The sequence below is a fragment of the Balaenoptera musculus genome, chromosome 2 (genome assembly GCF_009873245.2).
Source record: "Balaenoptera musculus isolate JJ_BM4_2016_0621 chromosome 2, mBalMus1.pri.v3, whole genome shotgun sequence".
Lineage (NCBI taxonomy): Eukaryota > Metazoa > Chordata > Mammalia > Artiodactyla > Balaenopteridae > Balaenoptera > Balaenoptera musculus.
This window is the reverse complement of record NC_045786.1, coordinates 45217587-45238982: the sequence shown is the minus strand read 5'-3', so window position 1 is coordinate 45238982 and position 21396 is coordinate 45217587. Positions and strand designations below refer to the sequence as shown.

The window sequence follows — 21396 nt, the reverse complement described above, 5'->3', positions numbered from 1 at the left end:
AACACAGAGACCATGCGGGCCTTGGTCCTTCCAAGGGTTTCTACCATCTCTCTTTAATCAAAGTATCTCTGTCTAGAGTTCTGGCAGGGATGGATGGCCTAAGTAACATTCTGTAATTTGGGGATTTACCTTTATCCCATGAAAAGTGGGAGAGAGAGGGGAGAGAAGGATACAATGATTACTAGGTACTCATCATTTCTGGAAGCTACAGAATTCTCTATAGTCAGTATGAACACTGACTCTTAGATTTCATAAATGTACATTTCTTCAGCACTCTTTTTCACTTTAATTGCATTTAGAGAAATTAAGTCAATTTAATAAGCTAAGAAGTAGCTCACCACCATGTCAAGTACCAGTCCCTCCTCATTTGATGTCTCTTGTTTTAATTGCCATATTCTTTGTTAGGATCCAGTGAGATCATATCCATCAAACTGCTCTGCAAACGTTAAATAAATACTAAATAAGTGGGTTTGAACATTATAACTCCTACCCTGAGGTCTTCTCTAATCTTTCCTGACTTTTCTTGATCTAAAGAGTTTATTTCATTGATTGGTCTGTTTATTTACTGTTTTATTGATTTCACCCTGACATTGCTTATATACCTTAGTTCATAATCATTTTTAGATCTCTGGACCTAATAACTCTACTCAAACTTTCTCAGCCTTGGTTATGTATTTCTACTTCCACTCTTGTTATTTTTTTACACTTAGTTTTCTTTGGTTACTTTCTAAAAAACATTTCGCCCTATGAATATATATAGAAACTTTTATAACACACAGGTGCTGGTATAATAAAAACTTAACAGCAATTACATTTCCTTTGTGCTTCTTTCTGACTTTCCCATCATGCCCTGACAGAAGTAACCACTATTCTAAAATTATATTTGTCACATGCAGTTATTTTGTGAGATGTTATTCAGGGATATATAATACCGTACTATTTTGCATAATTATAAACTTTATTTATTGTGAGATTTATATAAGTGGTATATTACCCGATGCTCTTATTTTTCTTTTTACAGTAATGCATAATTATTTTATCATGTCAACTCAGAGGTACCTGAGGGAAACAATAATCTTCCTCTATCCTTTTTTTAAATTTTTAAAATATTTCATACAATTTTTAAAGGTTACTTTCCATTTACAGTTACTACAAAATATTGGCTATATTCTCCACATTGTATAATACATCCTTGAGCTATGCTTTTATTACTTTTTTTAATAAATTTATTTATTTTTTGGCTGCATTGGGTCTTCATTGCTGCAAGCGGGCTTTCTCTAGTTGCGGTGAGCGGGGGCTACTCTTCGTTGCAGTGAGCAGGCTTCTCATTGTGGTGGCTTATCTTTGTTGCAGAGCACGGGCTCTAGGTGTGCGGGCTTCAGTAGCTGCAGCACACGGGCTCAGCAGTTGTGGCTCACGGGCTCTAGAGCACAGGCTCAGTAGTTGTGGCACACGGGCTTAGTTGCTCCGCGGCATGTGGGATCTTCCCGGACCAGGGCTTGAACCTGTGTCCCCTGCATTGGTAGGCGGATTCTTAACCACTGTGCCACCAGGGAAGTCCAAGCCATGCTTTTAAATCAACATCTCCTTCAGGAATTTTATCCACAATGATAAATGTAGCTTTGTTAACCTCATTTTAACAGTCATATCCTATTTCCACTGTCAGAAGATGCTACATTGTATTTAATTTCCCTGCAGATGGATACTTAAGATGCTTACTATATTTTACAACTACAGAGTTACACAAAGCTTTAAAGAAGATTCTTAGATGTGTCTTCTGATGCATAAGTCAATTTCTCCCAGAGTTTTCAATCAGCCATGGACTGCCCCACTAGAAGTGATTAGAAATGTTTGAAGAATGTTTGGATGTTTGAATGACCATGGTATAGGGGGCATAATTCACACACAGTGGGTTATGAATGATATCCCAGAAGAGAGGCTTACCCTGCCCAAATTACCAGTAAGGTCCCAATGAGAAACACCATATCTCAGAGTTGAATTGTTGGTTTGTAGGTTATATGGATCCTAAAGTTGACTCATGAGGTATTGCCAAATTACCCTTCAAAGTAGGTATATTAATTAATACACCCAACATCAGCCAATAATTTCCTACTGTGCAACATCTTTGCCTGCACCTAGTATTGCAAGATTTTTTAACATTTGCCAATCTGAAATTGTGAAAGGGGATCCATTATTCTCTTAAGTGATAGCTTTGGAGTTTTTCTTATTTATTTGAAATGGTACTTTAAACATTCTAATAATAATGCTTTCTAAGTATTTTTTGTTACAAAACTTTTCACCCAATATCTAGCCTTTAAAAAAAAAAAACTTTATTATTACAGTACCAAGATTCACATGTATAAAAAAACTTGGTGAGCTGAATTTATAAATATTTTTCCTTGGAGGTTGTGTTTTTGTGTGTGGCATATATCTACGGGGTATGGTTTTAAAACCCTCAAGGTCACACATACATTCTCATATAACTTCTTGGAAAAGCTCTAAAGTTTTGCTTTTCACAATCTTTATCCTGAATTGTTTGCTTATGGTTTAAGGTGGGGATGATATTTTATTTTTTATCCATATGGATAATCAAACTTCAAAGCATCTTTTATTGAAAAGACCTATCCTAACTCCCAGTGACCTACAAGTCCATCTCTATCAGGTATATAATTTCCATAAATAAGGTCTCTACTTGCTTATCTATACTTGTGCCAATATCTCATAATAATTCATTCCTATAGGTTTGTAGTAAGTCTTGAAATCTATTTGGGTAAGCCCCCCACCTTGCTGTACTCTTTCAGATCAATTTCTTTTCTTCTTTGTTCTTCCATGTAAATTTTAGAATCCATTTGTCTAATATCCCCACCCCCAAATAAAAGCAGTGGAGATTTTGATTGGCAATTTTCTCACAAATTAATCTAAGAACAGCTTCATGATATCATTCTCTTCCTAGCCATGAATATGTTTACCTTCTATATATCTTTTTTGGAATAGACTTTAATCTTTAGAGCAATTTTAGTATACAGAGTAACTGCAAAAGTACAGAGTTCCCTCTATCTCCTCTTCCTCCCTATACACAGTATCCCCAATTGTTAAGATCTAGCATTAATGTGGTTACAATGGACAAACCATTATTGATACATTATTATTAACTAAAGTCCATAATTTACCTTAGCATTCACTTTTCTGTTGTACAGTTTTATGAGCTTGGACAAATGTATAATGTCATGTGCCTCCCAACACAGTATCATACAGAATTGTCTCAACTGTTCTAAAAATCCCCTGTGTTCCACCTACCGATTCTTCCCTCCCCTCTCCTTCCCCACCCTGGCAATCATTGATCTTTTCACTGTCCCTAGTTTTGTCTTTTCCAGAATGTCATATAGTTGGAAATACACTTTACATAGCCTTCTCAGACTGGCTTCTTTTATTTATTTTTTTTAGTGTGGCTTTTTTTTTTTTTTAACATCTTTATTGGAGTATAATTGCTTTACAATGGTGTGTTTCTGCTTTATAACAAAGTGAATCAGTTATACATATACATATATCCCCATATCTCTTCCTTCTTGCATCTCCCTCTCTCTCACCTTCCCTATCCCACCCCTCTAGGTGGTCACAAAGCACCGAGCTGATATCCCTGTGCTATGCGGCTGCTTCCCACTAGCTATTTATTTTACATTTGGTAGTGTATATATGTCCATGCCACTCTCTCACTTTGTCCCAGCTTACCCTTCTCCCTCCCCATATCCTCAAGTCCATTCTCTAGTAGGTCTGCATCTTTATTCCCGTCTTGCCCCTAGGTTCTTCATGACCATTTTTTTTTCTTATATTCCATATATATGTGTTAGCATACGGTATTTGTTTTCCTCTTTCTGACTTATTTCATTCTGTATGACAGATGTGAGGTCCATCCACCTCACTACAAATCACTCAATTTTGTTTCTTTTTATGGCTGAGTAATACTCCATTGTATATATCTGCCACATCTTCTTTATCCATTCATCTGTTGATGGACCCTTAGGTTGCTTCCAGGTCCTGGCTATTGTAAATAGAGCTGCAATGAACATTGTGGTACATGACTCTTTTTGAATTATGGTTTTCTAAGGGTATATGCTCAGTAGTGGGATTGCTGGGTCGTATGGTAGCTCTATTTTTAATTTTTTAAGGAACCTCCATACTGTTCTCCATAGTGGCTGTATCAATTTACATTCCCACCAACAGTGCAAGAGGGGTCCCTTTTCTCCACACCCTCTCCTGCATTTATTGTTTGTAGATTTTTTGATGATGGCCATTCTAACCGGTGTGAGACTATATCTCACTGTAGTTTTGATTTGCATTTCTCTAATGATTAATGATGTTGAGCATTCTTTCATGTGCTTGTGGGCAATCTGTATATGTTCTTTGGAGAAATGTCTATTTAGGTCTTCTGCCCTTTTTTGGATTGGTTTGTTTGTTTTTTTGATATTGAGCTGCATGAGCTGCTTGTAAATTTTGGACATTAATCCTTTGCCAGTTGCTTCATTTGCAAATATTTTCTCCCATTCTGAGGGTTGTCTTTAATCTTGCTTATGGTTTCCTTTGCTGCGCAAAAGCTTTTAAGTTTCATTAGGTCCCATTTGTTTATTTTTGTTTTTACTTCCATTTCTCTAGGAGGTGGGTCAAAAAGGATCTTCCTGTGATTTATGTCATGGAGTGTTCTGCCTATGTTTTCCTGTAAGAGTTTAATACTGTCTGGCCTTACATTTAGGTCTTTAATCCATTTTGAGTTTATTTTTGTGTATGGTGTCAGGGAGTGTTCTAATTTCATTCTTTTACATGTAGCTGTCCAGTTTTTCCAGCACCACTTATTGAAGAGGCTATTTTTTCTCCACTGTATATTCTTGCCTCCTTTATCAAAGATAAGGTGACCATATGTGCGTGGGTTTATCTCTGGGTTTTCTATCCTGTTCCATTGATTATATTTCCGTTTCTGTGCCAGTACCATACTGTCAGACTGGCTTCTTGCACTTATGCATTTAATTTTCCTCCATGCCTTTTGTGGCTTGATAGACAGCTCATTTATTTTTATTGCTGAATAATATTCCATTGTGTGCATATACCACAGTTTGTTTATCCACTCAACTATTGAAGAATATCTTGGTTGCTTCCAATTTTTGGCAATTATGGCTATAAACATCTTTGTGAGGTTTTTGCACAGGCGTAAGTATTCAACTCATTTAGGTAAATACCAGGGAAAAAGATCACTGAATCATGTGGTATCTATACAACTTTAAACAGTCTGTAGTAATCATCAGTTATATTGTTTAAACTTTCATAATAAGTATCTTGCCCATATTTTGCTAAATCAATTCCTAGGTAACTCATAGCTTTGAAGTTATTGACATTTTTATTATGTTTTCATTGTGAGCTGCTGTATATAGAAAATTAAGTCAATTGTTTTTATATTGTTTTATATTGTTATAAATGGATTCTAATTCCAACCATCTTGTTGAGGTCATTTATTAACTCTAATAATTTGTCTGTAAATTATAATTAATTCCGGTTTTCAGTGTAAGCCACTAAATTAGTTTCAAATGATGAAAATTTTGATTCATCTTTTCTGAAATAACTATTTTTCCTTCCTGCACTGACCAGGGTTTCCAATTCAATATGTAATAGTCTACTGGTAATATGTTTTATCTCTTAATTTTCTTGATCAGTCTTACAAGGGGTTTATTAGTTTTTTAATCTTTCTAAAACTAACTTTTCCTTTATTGATTTATTGATTTCTGTTCTTAATTTTACTCTTTCCTTCTTCCTATACCCTCTGGGTTTAAGTTTCTTTTCTTCATTTAAATTCTTGGTATGGAAAATTAGATACTGATTTTCAGACTGTACTCTTCTCTTATTTATGCATTTGTTATAAAGTTACCTTTAAGCACTGAGTTAGCTGCATCCCATGAGTATTATGCCAAATTATCATCACCATTTAATGCAAAATACTTCCTAATTTCTATATTAAGTTCTTCTAAGATACATAGGTTTTTCTAGAGGTACAGTGCTTAATTTCTTTAAAAAATGAGATTGTCTAGTTATCTTTATGTTATTGATTTCTAAGCTTAATTCCTAATGATTAAATCAGAAAGAAAATCCTGATGTTTTCATTCCTCTACAATTGAGGGCTTTCTTTATTGCTCAGCTTACAGTCAGTTCTGCAGTTCCGGGTTCTATATATGTCAATCAGTTGAAGCTGTTTGTGTTGTTTGGAGCTGTCTTCTCATTTTTTTGTCTTCTTGTTCTATTAGTAGAGAAAAGTGGACAGGTATTGAGAAACCATAATGATGTTGAGTTGACAGGACTCAAAAGGGGATGAGAAAGAGGAGATGTCGGGATTGAGTCAGCCCAATTAAAGTGTACTAGAGCCATTCACTCAAAAGTCCAGATTTTGAAGGGAAATCCAGAGCTCAGTCTTGGCTTCTTTGTGTTTGAGAAGTTCAGCTGGAGAAGCCAAGTTGTCATCTGGGTACAGGATTGTGGAGCTAAGAGAGAGGTCAGGTCTAGAGACAGACTTTGGAGATTGACGTTCCAATGACATTTGGGAGCATAGCAATGTATGAGATTGACAAGAAGAGTACAAAATGGAAAAATGGGATGAGCCTTAAGCAACTCCAGCACTTAATCTGTTAGAGCAGGATAAGCTTGCAGAGGAGACTAAAATGACATAGCCAGAGAGGAAACAAATAGTGTGGTGTTACCATATGACAAATAGAACCCGAAACAGAGAAGACAAAGGAAGAATGTGTTATAGAGGAAGTGGTTAAGAGCATCAAGTGCTGCTTGCAGGCTAGTTAACATCAGTCCTAAAAGCATCCATGTGGTGCAAGAGAGATTACTGGTAATCTTGGTATGACATGTGTTGGTGGCATGAGGGGGAAGGTTCACAAGGAAGTGGGAAAGGAAGAAAAGGAGGCAACAGATTAACTGATTTTCAAAAAATTGGGCTGAAGAAGAAGAGGGGTATAGGTCAAGTTGAGAGACTTGATCATACTTAGAGGTAAATCGATGTAATACTCATGCTAAAGGTACATGTTTCTCTGGCTACAGCGCTCAATGAATATTTACTTGCTGACTGAATTGCTCCCCACCACTTGCCAACACACACATACACACACACACACACACACACACACACTTTCTTGATTCCCTTATCAGAATATTTATTACCTGTCATGCAGCTATAGACCCCAGTTTTGAAAATCAAGCATTATCCAACAAATAATTTCATGAGTCTTAACAATACACACTGGGTATAAGAGAAGGTAATTTATGTTTTCACAAAACCTATCAGAGAAATATTTGGACCTATCAACTGCAAGAAGGAAATTTTACATGCAAATACCTATCTTTTAAATAAGCATCTCACACAGTTTATCATTCCCCTAATCCCAAAACATAAAGCCAGTGGGTTTTTTTTTAATAACGTAACCCTTAAAAAAGCATTTCCCAAGTCCATGCCTATATCAACAGAAGCAGCAAATATCATCTAGCCAGAGAACAATTATACCTCCTCCAAGCAGATAAGAAAACTCAATCATTCTAATATGCTATGGATAATATTATTGATGACCTCTAGAAATTTTGCAACCAATTTCAAAACACATACTCCAAGATAATCACATCATTACACCCTTAAAGCAGTCTCTTATAAAAATAAAAGGACATGCTTTCCTCAATTAAAAGTGAAGGAAGTATCACAGAGTTGAATGAGTAGAGAGTAGAGACATTCGATTCTTAGACAACCTGGTGTCTGTTATCTCTTTCAATGTTTCTCAAAATTGTTTAGATGGAGAGATTCCCATAAATGATTAATTCCATCATCTGGATTAGAAACTATTTACTAGAAAGTATAACTTTATTACACACACACACACACACACACACACAGTCACTCTCTCACACACACAGCATATGTACACAAGCCAATCATAACTTCTTCTCCTTTGTTATTTTTAATAAGTCATTCATTCAATAAACATTTACTGGCATCTATGTACTAGGGGATATTACATTGGGGATTCATCAGTGAACAAAACAGAGTCCTTGCTTTCATGAAATGTATGCTCTAGGGACTTCCCTGGTGGTCCAGTGGTTAAGACTTCGCCTTCCAATGCAGGGGGTGTGGGTTCGATCCCTGGTCGGGGAGCTAAGATCCCACATGCCTCGCAGCCAAAAAACCAAAACATAAAACAGAAGCAATACTGTAACAAATTCAATAAAGACTTTATAAAAAATGGTCCACATCAAGAAAATCTTGAAAAAAAATGTTCTACTTGAAAGAGATAGACAATGAGCAAAAAAATATTTGGTATGTTGGGTGATGGTAAGGGAAAGAACAAGAGCTGAAGAGAAGGGGTGGCTGCTGAGAGCCAGGCTGCCATTTTTTATATCTTATATCAGGAAAGCCTCCTTCAGATAAAGTGAGCAGAGAACGAAAGGAAGTAAGTGAGGGAGGAGCGCCAAGTCGATGCATGTAGAGGAAGAGCCTTCCACACAGAAGAAAGAACAAGTGCAGAAGGTCCAGAGACAGGCTGATCTCTCAGGGAGATGGAGAAACAGACAGGAGGCCAGCGTGTGACTGGAGCAGAGGCAGGAAGGAGAACTGCAGGAGATGAGTTCAGAGGGGAGTAGGTCAGATCAGGCCAAGTCCTTGTAGGTCACTGCCAGGATCCTGGGTTTTACACTGAGTAGGCTGGAAAGCCACTCGAGCCAATGATGCCTTGCTACTTCCTACTATGTATCTGGTCCTGTGTTCACTGCTTTACTTCCATCATCAGCAATGTTCCCAATGATCTTATACAATATGCACTTTTACTCCAACTTTACAGGTGAGGAAAATGCAACTTGTTCAGGTCCACAGTGCTGGGAACTGAAACACAGGGTCATCTAGTTCAGCACTGCTCGGTGGCACGGGGGATATTACTAGCATTTGGAGCAGGACAATTCTTCATTGTATGGGACTGTTCTACACATTGCAGGATAGCAGTTATCAATGCCATACCTCACCTTCAAATGCCATACCTCACCTTCAAATACCAGCAATGTCCCCTCATCCTTCTGACAATCAGAAACATCATACATATTTTCAAAAGCCCTCAACAGGCACACTACCCCCACAAGTTGGAACCACTAGTACAGTCCCTGCCCACCCTCCCTTGTTTTACCCTGCTAGCAGAAAGCTGGTGATTGGAACAAAATTTGTAAGAAAGATGGATGCATGAGTGAAACACTTTAAAGTTGAACTATCTTCTCTGTTGAAACCATTTGTTTTGGGCATCCCCCCCCCTCTTATTTAAAACTCTGAAACAGCACTGTTAAATATCAGAGTTGGAATACAAATGTCCAGGACAGAGAATAACATAATATTCTTCAGAATATTGAGAGCTGAGCCTTCAAGTCCTTGGAATAATAAAAATTTGCCTGTGGGCTTGGGAATACAATGGGCTCTTTGGAAAACACTCAGGTGAGATTTTCTTTGGAACTATATATATGAAAACGTGCTTAGAGAAATAACTAACACGAAATACTAGGAAACTGTCCATAGCAATGCATGATCATACACATGTGAGCCTTATAAATTCAATCCTTATCAAAGTTGCTATATCCACTTGAGAGTACTTATATAAGAAACACCAAAAATTAATACTGAGACATCAGTTTTCAGTAAGTCTTTATAATGCAGTCACTGAAAAGATTTGACCCAAGACACTCAAAGTTATAGGGATAAATCTGTATTATTATCTAAGATATTAATTATGCTTCCAATGGAATTTGATGAGAGCTTGAAAATTGGTAGAACTTGAAACCAAGCCCAAATCTTTATAATACGATCACTGAAATGATATGACCCAAGATAACCAAAGCTGTAGGGATAAATCTATATTATTATCTGTCTAAAACATTAATTATGCTTACAACTGAATTTGAAGAGAGTTTGAAAATTGGCAGAATTTGAAACCAAGCCCAAACAAGCCTAACTGCTTCGACAGGAGGCATTTCAATGGGCACTTCAGAAGTGACGAACTAAAAGAAGAACACATAGTGATGTAACTAATTTAATAAGCAATTGAAAAGTCCTTATACTAATAGCTTAAACAATAATATCAATAACAGCGTTCTGCCAATTGATCCCCAATTCAGAACTGAAAAGCTGGCAAATATGCTTCTCTTAAGTCCTAAAAAAACTACCAAGAACACCTTACATACCAAAAGATTATAAATTAGAGTCTTTTTAAAATAATTTTTTCAAGACTGACTCTACTCTTTCTTATCCCCTACAACTCAATCAACATAGAATGTTACCTGAGTGCCTGTTGGTTCTTATCCGAGTGGCAAGAAACCTGCCCACAAGAAGTTCATGATCTAACAGTAAGAGTTCAGCAGGGAGCAAAGTAGTGTGTAATGCATACTACGAATATGCAGAAATAGAACTGGGACAGTATTTAATGAGGTGTTAATCCTACAGTCTATACAAACAAAGTCAGTGAAGGGGAAAAGCAAGGTGGAAGACCTCCTCAAGAAAAAGAGAAGTGATAACAACAAATTAAAGAATTAAAAAGAGAAAAATGAACGTAAGACCATGCCCATACCATTACACTCAAAACTAAACCAACTATCTTCTAGAACAACCAAAAACAAACAAACAAACAAGCAAAAGCAAAAAATGGACAACACAAAGTGCTGGCAAGGATGCTGAGCAACTGGAGCTTCCCTGTGTTGCTGATAGGAATGCAAACTGGTACAAACACTTAGGAAAACAGTTTGATAGTTTCCTATACAATTAAACATACACTTACCACACGGCCCAACAATCCCACTTATAGGTATTCACTCAACAGAAATTGAAACAGATGTCCATACAATGACCCGTACATGAGTTTATGGAAATTGTTTTCAGAATTATCAAAAACTTAACAGAACCCAACTCTCCCAAAACTAGTGAATGGATTTTAAAGATATGGTACATCCATACAATGGAACACTACTCAGCAATATAAAGGAATGAACTTTTAATATACAAAACAACATAGATATCAACATAAAAGCATTATGTTAAGTGAAAGAAGCCAAACACAAAAGGCTATATACTGTATGATACCATCTTTTATGACCTTCTGGAAAAGGGAAACCTATATGGACAGAAACAAGATCAGTGGTGGCTGGGGAAAAGGAGGGGATTAACTACAAAAGAGGACAAGGGAACTTTAGGGGTGATAAGAAACAGTCTATATCATGTTTGTGGTAGTGGTTGCATGACTGTTTCTCTCAAGCTCAGACAACTATTTACCTCCAAAGGGCAAATTTTAGTCTATGTATATTACACCTCAATAAAACTAATCATTTAAAAAAAAAAAACAAAAACTGAACCAACTGGATTTTAACCACACTACAAGGGAGTTCTTTAAAACAAACCGAAATGATGCAAGTCACCTGAGTACTTCCTGGTCCTTGCCAGTCCTGCCACTGTGGAGAGTTGTATGTCACAATGTCACTCTTCCAATCTTACAAATCCCTCAACCACCACCAGCAGCCCCTTTTGCACTGTACTTCAAGAATGCCTTACATTGTTCTAAATGAGGAATTGCATTTACCTATTTCATTTTCTGATTTAGCTCTTTCACTCCTTCCCTTTATAAGTTAATACTGGTAAGGTGGGTCTGACCCAAATGCCAGATGCCAGAAGAGAGTGTCTGATCTCTCAGTACAGGATATTTCTTATTGGCCCCGTGCCTGTGTTGCTTCCCTCCCTACCTCTCACCTCCTCTTCTGCTCCTCACATTACACACACCCACAGGCAGTGGTCTCCAAAGTTGAGTGTACATATCTCAGTGTGGGCAGGAATTAAGTAACAGAACTTCTACGTATAGTTATCTTTATTTTTAAATTGAGAAGAATTAACCATTGCTAAAATTTAATATACGGGTTGATTCACTCGTTTGACAATATTTACTGAGCCATGAATTTGTGCCAAGAATGGATCAAAGTGCTGGCAACGCCACAATGAACAAAACAAAGTCCCTGAACTCAGGGAGTGTGCATCCTGAAGGAGGAGACAGATAAGAAATTATAATAATAAAAATACAAACAAACCAAAAAGTATACACATGCAATTCCCCTAGTGAAAGGTGCTAATAAAGTCAGGAAAGGGAAGAGAACGTGGTCCCCACACCTAATCCATATATCAGCCAATCACAAGCGATTTTGAGCTGCTCTGAGGAGAAAATGGAAATTTCACAGTACAGAGATCACAGGCCACAGCTTCTCAGGATCCCTGTGCTGCAAACTGAGAAACTCGTGTGTGTGTGTGTGTGTGTGTGTGTGTGTAAGTGCGCACACATGTGCGTGCACCCACACAACTGGCTAAAGACGTTTAAAGATGTTACCAAGTTTTACTGAAAAAGATCCTTGCAAAGAAACTATGGGCTAAAGAGAATGCTGATAATTAAGCACAGGCGAAAGTAATAGAGTGGTACTTAGACTCCTAAAATGAGCTTTTTAATAAAACAATTAAGTGATTAAAAACGTTAAGGATTCTGTTTAATCACATTGCTCTTAATAACCATAGTATTTAGTTCTCAATACATTGGATGAGAATAAAAGGGGTTTTTATATTTATAATACGTTTTAAGATGTTTATATACTGCTAATTCCATCTCCACCTCATCCTTCCTTTTTTAAACTTCTTTATGAAGGCTTAATTTACATAACAGAAAAGTCACCCATTTTAAGTGTGTAATTGAATGAATAATATTTAGTGAATTTTCCGAGTTATGCAACTATCTCTACAATCTACTTTGAGAACTGTCGTCCTTCTTTTTCAACCTCTTCTTAATGCACATTATAATGTATAAATTACATGAGTTTTGAACTTCATATATGCAATCTACAGGTAAACAAATGCATACACAGGGGTATGTGTGTTTAAATATTTCATAATCAAGGGGCATGAACCAAAAGCATGGAGTATATGGCTTTAGGGCCCCAGCCACTGTGTCCTCCAAGTCCATGCGGCCCCATACACAAGCCACCCTAGACTCAGCCCCTTTATCTGCCTCTTATGCCTTCAGTATCTATACAGAACACCCAATGCCTTTTTCTGCACTAGAGCTGCATGTCTGTGATCCATGATAAAATCAGGGGAAGAGCAAACACAGGGCTCTTGTAGAGACAGCTGTGTTGGCAATCACATCATCAGAAGCAGGGATTCCATAGCAGAGTTACCATCTCCGCGCTAGACCTGGAGATGAAATCAATGAGATAACACCCAGCCTCCAAGACTCCAAGGTGAGAGAGAGACACGGGTACACACAAACGTATTACAAATCTGTGTAACTGGCATCTGAATACCAAGGGGTCCTATGAAGAACCAAGAAAGAAATTATTCAGTTCCAGAAATAGCTGTGTGCTTCCTGAACAACTGCTTTTATGTAAAAGATAATGAGAATCAGGCCTTTCTTTTTGGGAACTGGTCAACCCAGGGCCAAACTGAGAGTTTCTCTCTCCCTAACCCAACAGTTTGTTGTAGCATCACCTCAGCTTCACCTTTTCACACTTTGGAACTTTTCACCGTAATTCTTTTCCTTAAATTTTTTTTGGGGGTGTTGTTTTTGTTGGTGGTGCGTCATCAAATCCTAAAGAAAAATGAAAAGGCGAGTTGGGTATGGATAACTGAGTGGATTGATAGTTTACATGTGAGGGCTCATGCACCAACTCCTGTCTTAAATATCTGATATATATCGGATATCATATAATACATTATTATACCCATTTTATAGAGAAGAAAAGAATGTGCAAAAAAGCTGAGGAGCCCTGTCCGAGGGCAGGCAGGTAGTAAGTGATAGAGCCAAAATTTGAACCCAGGACATGGGAATGCACAGCCCACTTTCTTAATCACCACACTCTTAATGTCTCCCAACTCAGAGACCAGGCCAGGATGGAGAAGCTAACTGCAGAGTCATAGCAGGCCAAAGGCAATTCACTCGTGCAAGTGGAGGCAGGGACCGTGACCCAGAAGAGGCGAGGAACACCTAACAGGTCTCAAGTGTTAGCATCAGGTAGAGAATCCAGCCCTTCCCAGTAGGAAAGCTTAGCTCTACTCACTTCTACCAGATCCAGCTCTTGGGAAGGAACAGTTTAACTACTCAACTTGTCATTCAAGGCATACATGTGGCCTCAACATTACTTTATCCTAACTACAGTTGAGTCTCATTATTCATGAATTCTGTATTTGTGAATTCGCCTACTCACTAAAATGTATTTGTAACCCCAGCAGTACTTTCCAGGTCCATTCACGGACCTGCCACAGGGTGACAAAAAATTGGAGTTGCCCAATGCACACATTCCCAGTTGCGGTCAAACAAGGTGAGGTTCTCGCATCCTGTCTCAGATCTCATACTGTAAACAAATAACCATTTTGAGGTCCACTGAGTGCCACTTTTTCGCATTTTTTGCTTTTTCTTGGCAATCCTGCTGTTTATAATGGCCCCAGACACAGTGTTGCAGTGCTGTCTAATGTCCCTAAGCCCAAGTAGGCTATGCTGTGTCTTGTGGAGAAAATACCTGTGGGAGTTAAGCTTTGTTCAGGCATGAGTTACAGAGCTGTTGGCTGTGAGTTCCATGTTAATGAGTCAATAATATATATTAAATAAGGTATCTTTAAACAGAAACACATACAAAACAAGGTTATGTATTAATAGGTTGACAAAATGTGACTGGAAGCTTATAGGAACCTATTCCTGTATTTCCCTTATGAGTAATGACCCATTATTCACTAATTTAGTGATCATGGTGACTTTCTAAAAGATAACTATAGTGAATAATGAGAATCAACTCTATGTCTCTTTGGATAGACATTTTGTCCAGTCAGTATTCAGCCAAAAACCCAAGTGCATAATGTATCCTGTCCTGCTTAGAAAACAGGTTTATGGTCACAAAGATTTAAGTCAAGAGTCTGTTTTGTACTATAAAGAAGAAATAATAATCTGTTTTTCCACAGAGGAGTTATATGCCCAATTTATTTTGCAACTAAAGTAATCGAACACAAATCTTTTAAAATACACTTTGAGAAGCAATAAATATGTTAAATGCATGTTAAATGGAACCTATAAACACTGCAGCTATGACTTACATAAATCTTGTAGCCATTGTTGAATTTGTTTTCACAATTAAAGTTAAAATTAAGAGCGAGTTTATAGACCATTGATCTTGACAAATGATGCTAGGCCAATATGTTTCCAGCAATGTCCTAGTCATCTCCCAAAAGAAACAGTTCATATTATAAGTTGCTATAAAACAGACTAGGGAATACAATAACTAAAACACACATACACTGCACAAATTAAAACCACAATCATCAAATAATTCTTTGCAAAGGAAGCTCAGCTAGCAAACACTACATATATTAAATGGTACCATGAAATAACGTAATGCTAACTGCATAATAAGAATATTGTAAAGTTTCACATCCTGGTGCTTAATAACACTAAGATAGTTTATGTGACTTTAACCAAAAATTCTTTAAGCATAATTTATTTTTTATCTTTTAAAATAAGCTAAATTACTCTGAATAAAAGAATATAGATTATATTGCTTGAATAAAATGTATAATGACAATAATTAGATGGGAAGAGTATAAATCATTAACTTATTAATTTCCCAAAAGTAATGAAGTGTCTGTCTAATCAGATTGACATATACAAGAAATTATGAAATAAATATTGTTTCCTATTCAACAAAGTTTTATAACCTCATATAGACCACAGTCTTAATGGGATGTTCCATCCAAAGTTATGCATAACGGGAAACACATTTATCACTAGTTTTAAACTATGGCATGAAATCATTCCAAAAAGACTTAAATACCAGTCAAGCAGGAACTTTATTTAATAGCCTAGTATATGGTTAGAAAAACTATTCCTTTTATTAACATAACCTAACTAATACTATCTATGTCCATTAATAGAGACACTATTTGGAATACCAAAAGAATCAACTTCATATGCCAGGATTTCACAAGGTCGGACCTCAGTGCAAATATCTCACGGTGGCGTGGAGGGGACTAACAACAGTTACTGAGAGTGTACTATGTTCCTGGTACTCAGAACACATCACAAACTTAATTTATAGGATACTCATAAAAATCCTGCAGAGATTATGAATAATCATTCAAATCTCTACTTTACAGATTAACTTGCCCTGAGTCAACAGCTTTGCTTTTGGGGGCAGAGTTATCACTAAAAGCCACAGCTGTCTAGCTCAGGATCCATGTGCTTTGTACTCTGCCAGGCCGTTTTACCAGTCAAGCAATAAAGTACTCAACTAAATTAACAGTTTGCAATTGGAATGAAATACAGGGTTTTCTCTGAGCCTCTGCCTCTACTCCCAAGCCTCTCTCCTCTGCAAACTCTCTTCTACACCCCCAGAGCAATGGTCTTACCAAAGTAGAGACAGAATCCCCTGTAATGGCTCCTGCACTGCCTGTAGGAAAAAGTTCACAGTCCTTCATGTGGCATTTGAAACCCCATTGCATATCTGGCTACAACCTGTATGTCCAGCCATTCCACCTGTGCTGAGGGGTGAGAGAAGATGAGGGCCCAGTAAGAAAAGAAGGACTGGAATGGTCAGTCTAAAAGCATGCCAGCCTGTCAAGGGGGGCTCCACCCTATGATCAAGAGATGAGGAGATGATGCCAACAGCTGAACAGCAGGAACGCTGAGTGGACCTTGTCTCAGTGGGCAGCCTGCAGCCTCAGGAAGGAATGACAAAGAGATGGTGGAGCATTCTCAAATTGAATACACCATGCTGGAGGAAGTCCCATTGGATTCTGAGTTGAGAGGAATTTTGCTTAGACTTTTTATCTCCACTGAGATGCTCAGTGACCAGAATCCCCAGGAAAGGTCCAGCAAGGTTCTGCGGGTAGAGAAAACAGACATAATGAGGGTAGAAGCAGGGCTGGCATAAGTAGAACAGTCTTAGAGGCCGGGGTAGAGGCTTTTCATATATTCCTGAGATAAGGCAAATGATCCAGCTGGTAACTAGCAAAAGGGGGATGGGAGGTTGAGAAAGATAAAGAACAATGAGGTGAAAGGCTCCTCACCAAATGTATGGGACCTGGAAAGGGCACAGTGAGGAGGGTATTACAGGTTAGACTACAGTCATCTACTGTTCCATCCTATCATCATAAGGCAGAAATGACCATATTGGCACAAGTGACCAAATCAGGGCAGGTACACTCTTTTCCACGGCAAAGATTTGAGTAAGCCTTTTCAAGTAATCAAGACCCTCAAAATGCAGGTATCCTTTAAAAAAGTGGTCTTACAGCAAGAACCTGAACAACAGGGCGATTTAGGCTTCAAAGAAGCAAGAGCAGCACATTTCCACATTCCTTATATGAAAATCTTGGGCCAGGTTTGTCTCAGAATATAGAACTTAAAATTTTACAAAGTGCTGTGTATTATGTAACAACCTAAATGGTATTTGAGTCAGCATCCCATAGTCAAACATAAGATTCACACTAAATGACACAGAGACCAAATAGCTTCCTGAGAGTTCAGGTCAGAATTTGCTACCAAATAAAATTTTTTAAAAACTTTCCATTTCCAAAAAAATCTTTCCATTTTCAAGAGACATAAAGCAGCAGTAACAGCTGCAGGAATAGAACAAAAACAGAAACAGACGTGGAGCATGAACTTCTGCAACCTGATCACCACCCCACACCAGGCACCATATGCACTCTAACATGTTATGAAGAATGCAGTGAGTTTAGCAGATTACTTTCAGGACCACTGGCAGATTACTCTCTCTCCAGCCTCTCCCTGTGCAGAGTTTGAGCACCTTTTCATGGTGCATTTTCACGGAGATCCTGCAAACCCATGAGGCTCAGGGGAGGCAGTCCCCAGGATGCACTGAGCCTGCCCCATGGAGGGACCAGAACAGCCATGGGATGTGCACGGAAAACACTGGGACTTCCATTCAGACTGATCTAATGTGTCCTTTTAATTTCTATTTTTGTGAATGTTTAATAATACATGTACTATCAATACCACAGCACATGTACATAATTTATAAGTAAATATTGGGTGTGCCTGCTCAAAAAGTATCCACTAATAGGATGTCTGATCAAAAGAGCATGCAGAGAACATTTCTAGAGCACCTGGACAGTGAAATCCTTTAATCTGCTGAAAAAAAACAAAAACCAAAAAAAAAAAAAAAAAAAAGCCTGCAATACTAAGAGAAGAATTTGTTTTTCCCCTTTAGGCAATGACTATTTTCAGAACTGTGTCTCTTCTCTCAGAAGAAAGTATCAGGTAACAACGTAATACAAACCAGACAAGCTTAAATAGGCAACGTGCTTGTTTTGAAAGAAAAAACCCAAGTTTGATTTAAACAGGGTTTTCAGTAAACACTGCTGCCACCTCTGCTAAAGGGTGTTTCTCTTGGGGAACTTTAATTTCAACAAATGATCTCATTGGTCTCAACTTTACCCTAACATTTACAAACTACACTATACACTGCTTCCTGTTGCTTCCTCCGGCCCATTCATATAATTTGCATTTTCAAAAGTAGATACAGATGCCTTTCTCTGGACCCAGGTGATGAGGCAGAGGTAGGGAAAAAAAAAAAAAGATTTGCATCTCCTTTGAGAAAGGAGTCACTCACTATTAGAGCAGAAATTCAAGCTTACAACATTAAAATAAACCCATTTAACATAAAGTGGGGTTACAGAAATCTGGTTCACTGAAGCCTTGATTTAGCAGTGGCATCGTGAATAAGAGACAGGAGTTAGAAACCCTCATGAGACTGAAGCACAATGAAAGGTCAATGTGCCGAATGGACCATAAATATTCTTTAAATGGTGACATTTCCAAAACAAAACAAGTTTTCTCCGTAATGCTTTCAGTTCGTTGTAGTGAACATGCAGCACTGCTGCAGATGCAAAATGTATAGGAGATAAGGTTGAATTCGGTCTGATCTATCATAAACTCTGAAAGTTCTTTTAAATGGACTCTCAGGAACAGCTTCCCAAGCCTGACTTGACCTCTTGTGTATTCAACAATTCAGTGGCCAAATCAATCAGAGGGATCTGCTCTCTTGAAGTGGGGATATATATGCATGGAGGGGGCGATGGAGCCATTTCACAGAGGAAGAAGGAACATAGGAGCAGACATCTAAGTGACAAGGAGGGGGAAAAACACTGGCTCTTTGGGGAAGAGGATTCCAGACAGAGGGGAGAGTCGATGCAAAGCCCAAATCCAGAAGCATGCTCCCTGTATCCTAGGAAGAGCGAAGAAGTCAACACAGCCAGACCTGCAGGACCCAGTGGGCAGTAGGAAGAGATGACATCAGAGAAGAGGTTGGCCCGACAAAGACTTTAGATTTTATTTTAAGTAAGCTGGGAAGTCAGTGCAGCAGGGAGGGGGAGGGGAGGGGAGGGGGAGGTCGGTAAGAGGATGGATCTTATTCGGTGTATATTTTAAGGACCATACTGGGTGCTGTGGAGACTCTGTCTCACACAAGAGTCAGAGGAGTGAGACCAGCTTAAAGGATCAAAGGTTCTTTGGTTTACTATTCACTTTTTCGTTTTGAGCTTTCTGATTATTCAGATTTCAATAAAGCGTATCCATAAATCCTATACCACATCTTACATTATCCACTGCCTATTCCATCCACGCAGGAAATGAGAACATGAGAGAGTTACACTTCCTCTCAAAAAGGTCCATGCAGGAAACAAGAACCTGAGAAAGTTATACTTCCTCTCAAAAAGGTCCTTTACTTCACTGAGAATCACCCTCACAGAAAAGAGACCAATCCCTAAGCCAGCTGCCTTCCTGATATTCACTAAGGACATTATAATAGCCTGTCAATCTAAACAGTGCCATGCAAATTTTTGCAAGTATTTACTGGGACTTTCCTTTTTGTCTGAAAGGAGCCCCATATTTTGTAGGCGAACAGCTTAAGGACCAAGTAAAGTATATCATCAATAAAAGTTGTTATTCCCACACTATTGTAAGGCAATTATACTTCAATAAAGATGTCTAAAGAAAAAAAAAAAAAAAAAAAAGTTGTTATTCCTTCAACAGACATGGGAGGAGGGGATGGGTGCCTGTATTTTATTCTTACCATATGTCAAGAATTGTTCTGGACACTAGAATGTGGCTGTGAAGAAAAGACAAAACTTTTCATGGGACACTTAAGAAAAATCATCCCTACTAAAATTCACACTGTGACATACTTACAGAGAGAGAGGTCCAGCAGCAAAGTCAATAGAACACATGTTCCCCAAGATCACACCATAGCTGCCAAACATTGTATTAACCCCCTACTGTTGTGAGTGATTATTTCTTTCATACCAGCTCCCACAACTTTACTTTATTCTTCCCATCTCCTGAGCAAAGATTACTGGAATAGTCAATTGTTAAACTGCCCTGGTTTCAGGACAGCACGCAGCTTGGAGGTGGTCCCAGCCTCCCCTGGTTCTTCCTTAAAACCATCCAGCATAAACCCAGAGAGACCTCCTCCAATCCCTTCTACTAAAACACCCCAGGATTCCTCACGGTGTACACTCTCGCTGCTTGGAGGTCTTTATCTAAATGGAATTCATCACTACTCAGGGAAAACAGGTACAAATAAAATAAATAATTATTAAAATATTATTATGTTAGATGGTGATAAGTGCTATGACAAAAACAAAACTGCTAAACAAAAAAAAAATTAACAGTCAACTTTCTAGCTGTTTACATCCAAATGATTGCTAATACCAAAGATTTCAGTCCCACAGAAGAAAATCTCTCTACTTGAAACAGTAACAAATCTAAAAAGATCTTCTAATCCTGTTTCTCTCTTAGGTCTCCAAAGTGCCTGGCTGACCAAATTTGAAATTCAGCAGTCTTCTGTAAAAATATATTAGAAATCATTTCAGTCAACAGTCCTGACTAGATGGATCATTTCACCAGGAAATTCAGTGTGTAGCTATAAGCTCAAAGTGTTAGGGACTATTTTTAAAGTATTAATCAATGCTATCTATTGAAAGTTATCTTTAGAAAGAGGAGGAGGAACATGTCTGATCTCCCAATGGGCGATTCAGAAAAGCTGTGTTTCCATCAACCCCAGCTTTGCCATCATATTACTGACCCTTCCCAAGCGTAATACATCTTTTACAAAAATGCTAGATTAAACCTATCGGAAAACTTCAAGCTTTAGAAAAATGATACAGTGACATTGTTGAAATTACATGCAATGCAACAGAGTTTGAAAATTCTCTCTGGTAAAGTCATTAGTTTCTAAATAAAGAGTCATCAGTTTCTAAATAAGAGTCATCAATCATCTAAGGTTGTGCTCAATGATAAAGTAATGTTTAATCTC

At 37.9% G+C, this 21396-nt stretch overlaps 1 protein-coding gene across 8 annotated transcripts in view; it reads right to left on the bottom strand.

The window, feature by feature from the left end:
- MCTP2 (multiple C2 and transmembrane domain containing 2) overlaps positions 1 to 21396 on the bottom strand; it is a 257535-nt gene that overhangs the window by 214784 nt on the left and 21355 nt on the right. The window contains exons 2-3 of one of the 8 annotated variants that reach the window (XM_036843935.1): positions 13568 to 13667; positions 6184 to 6277 (exon numbers count right to left, since the gene is read on the bottom strand). The exons of 6 other annotated variants lie outside the window; for them this stretch is intronic. The gene's annotated coding sequence lies outside the window, so the exon portion shown is untranslated. The remainder of the gene's footprint in view (positions 1 to 6183; positions 6278 to 13567; positions 13668 to 21396) is intronic. One more of the 8 variants, XM_036843934.1, reaches the window with a different exon arrangement.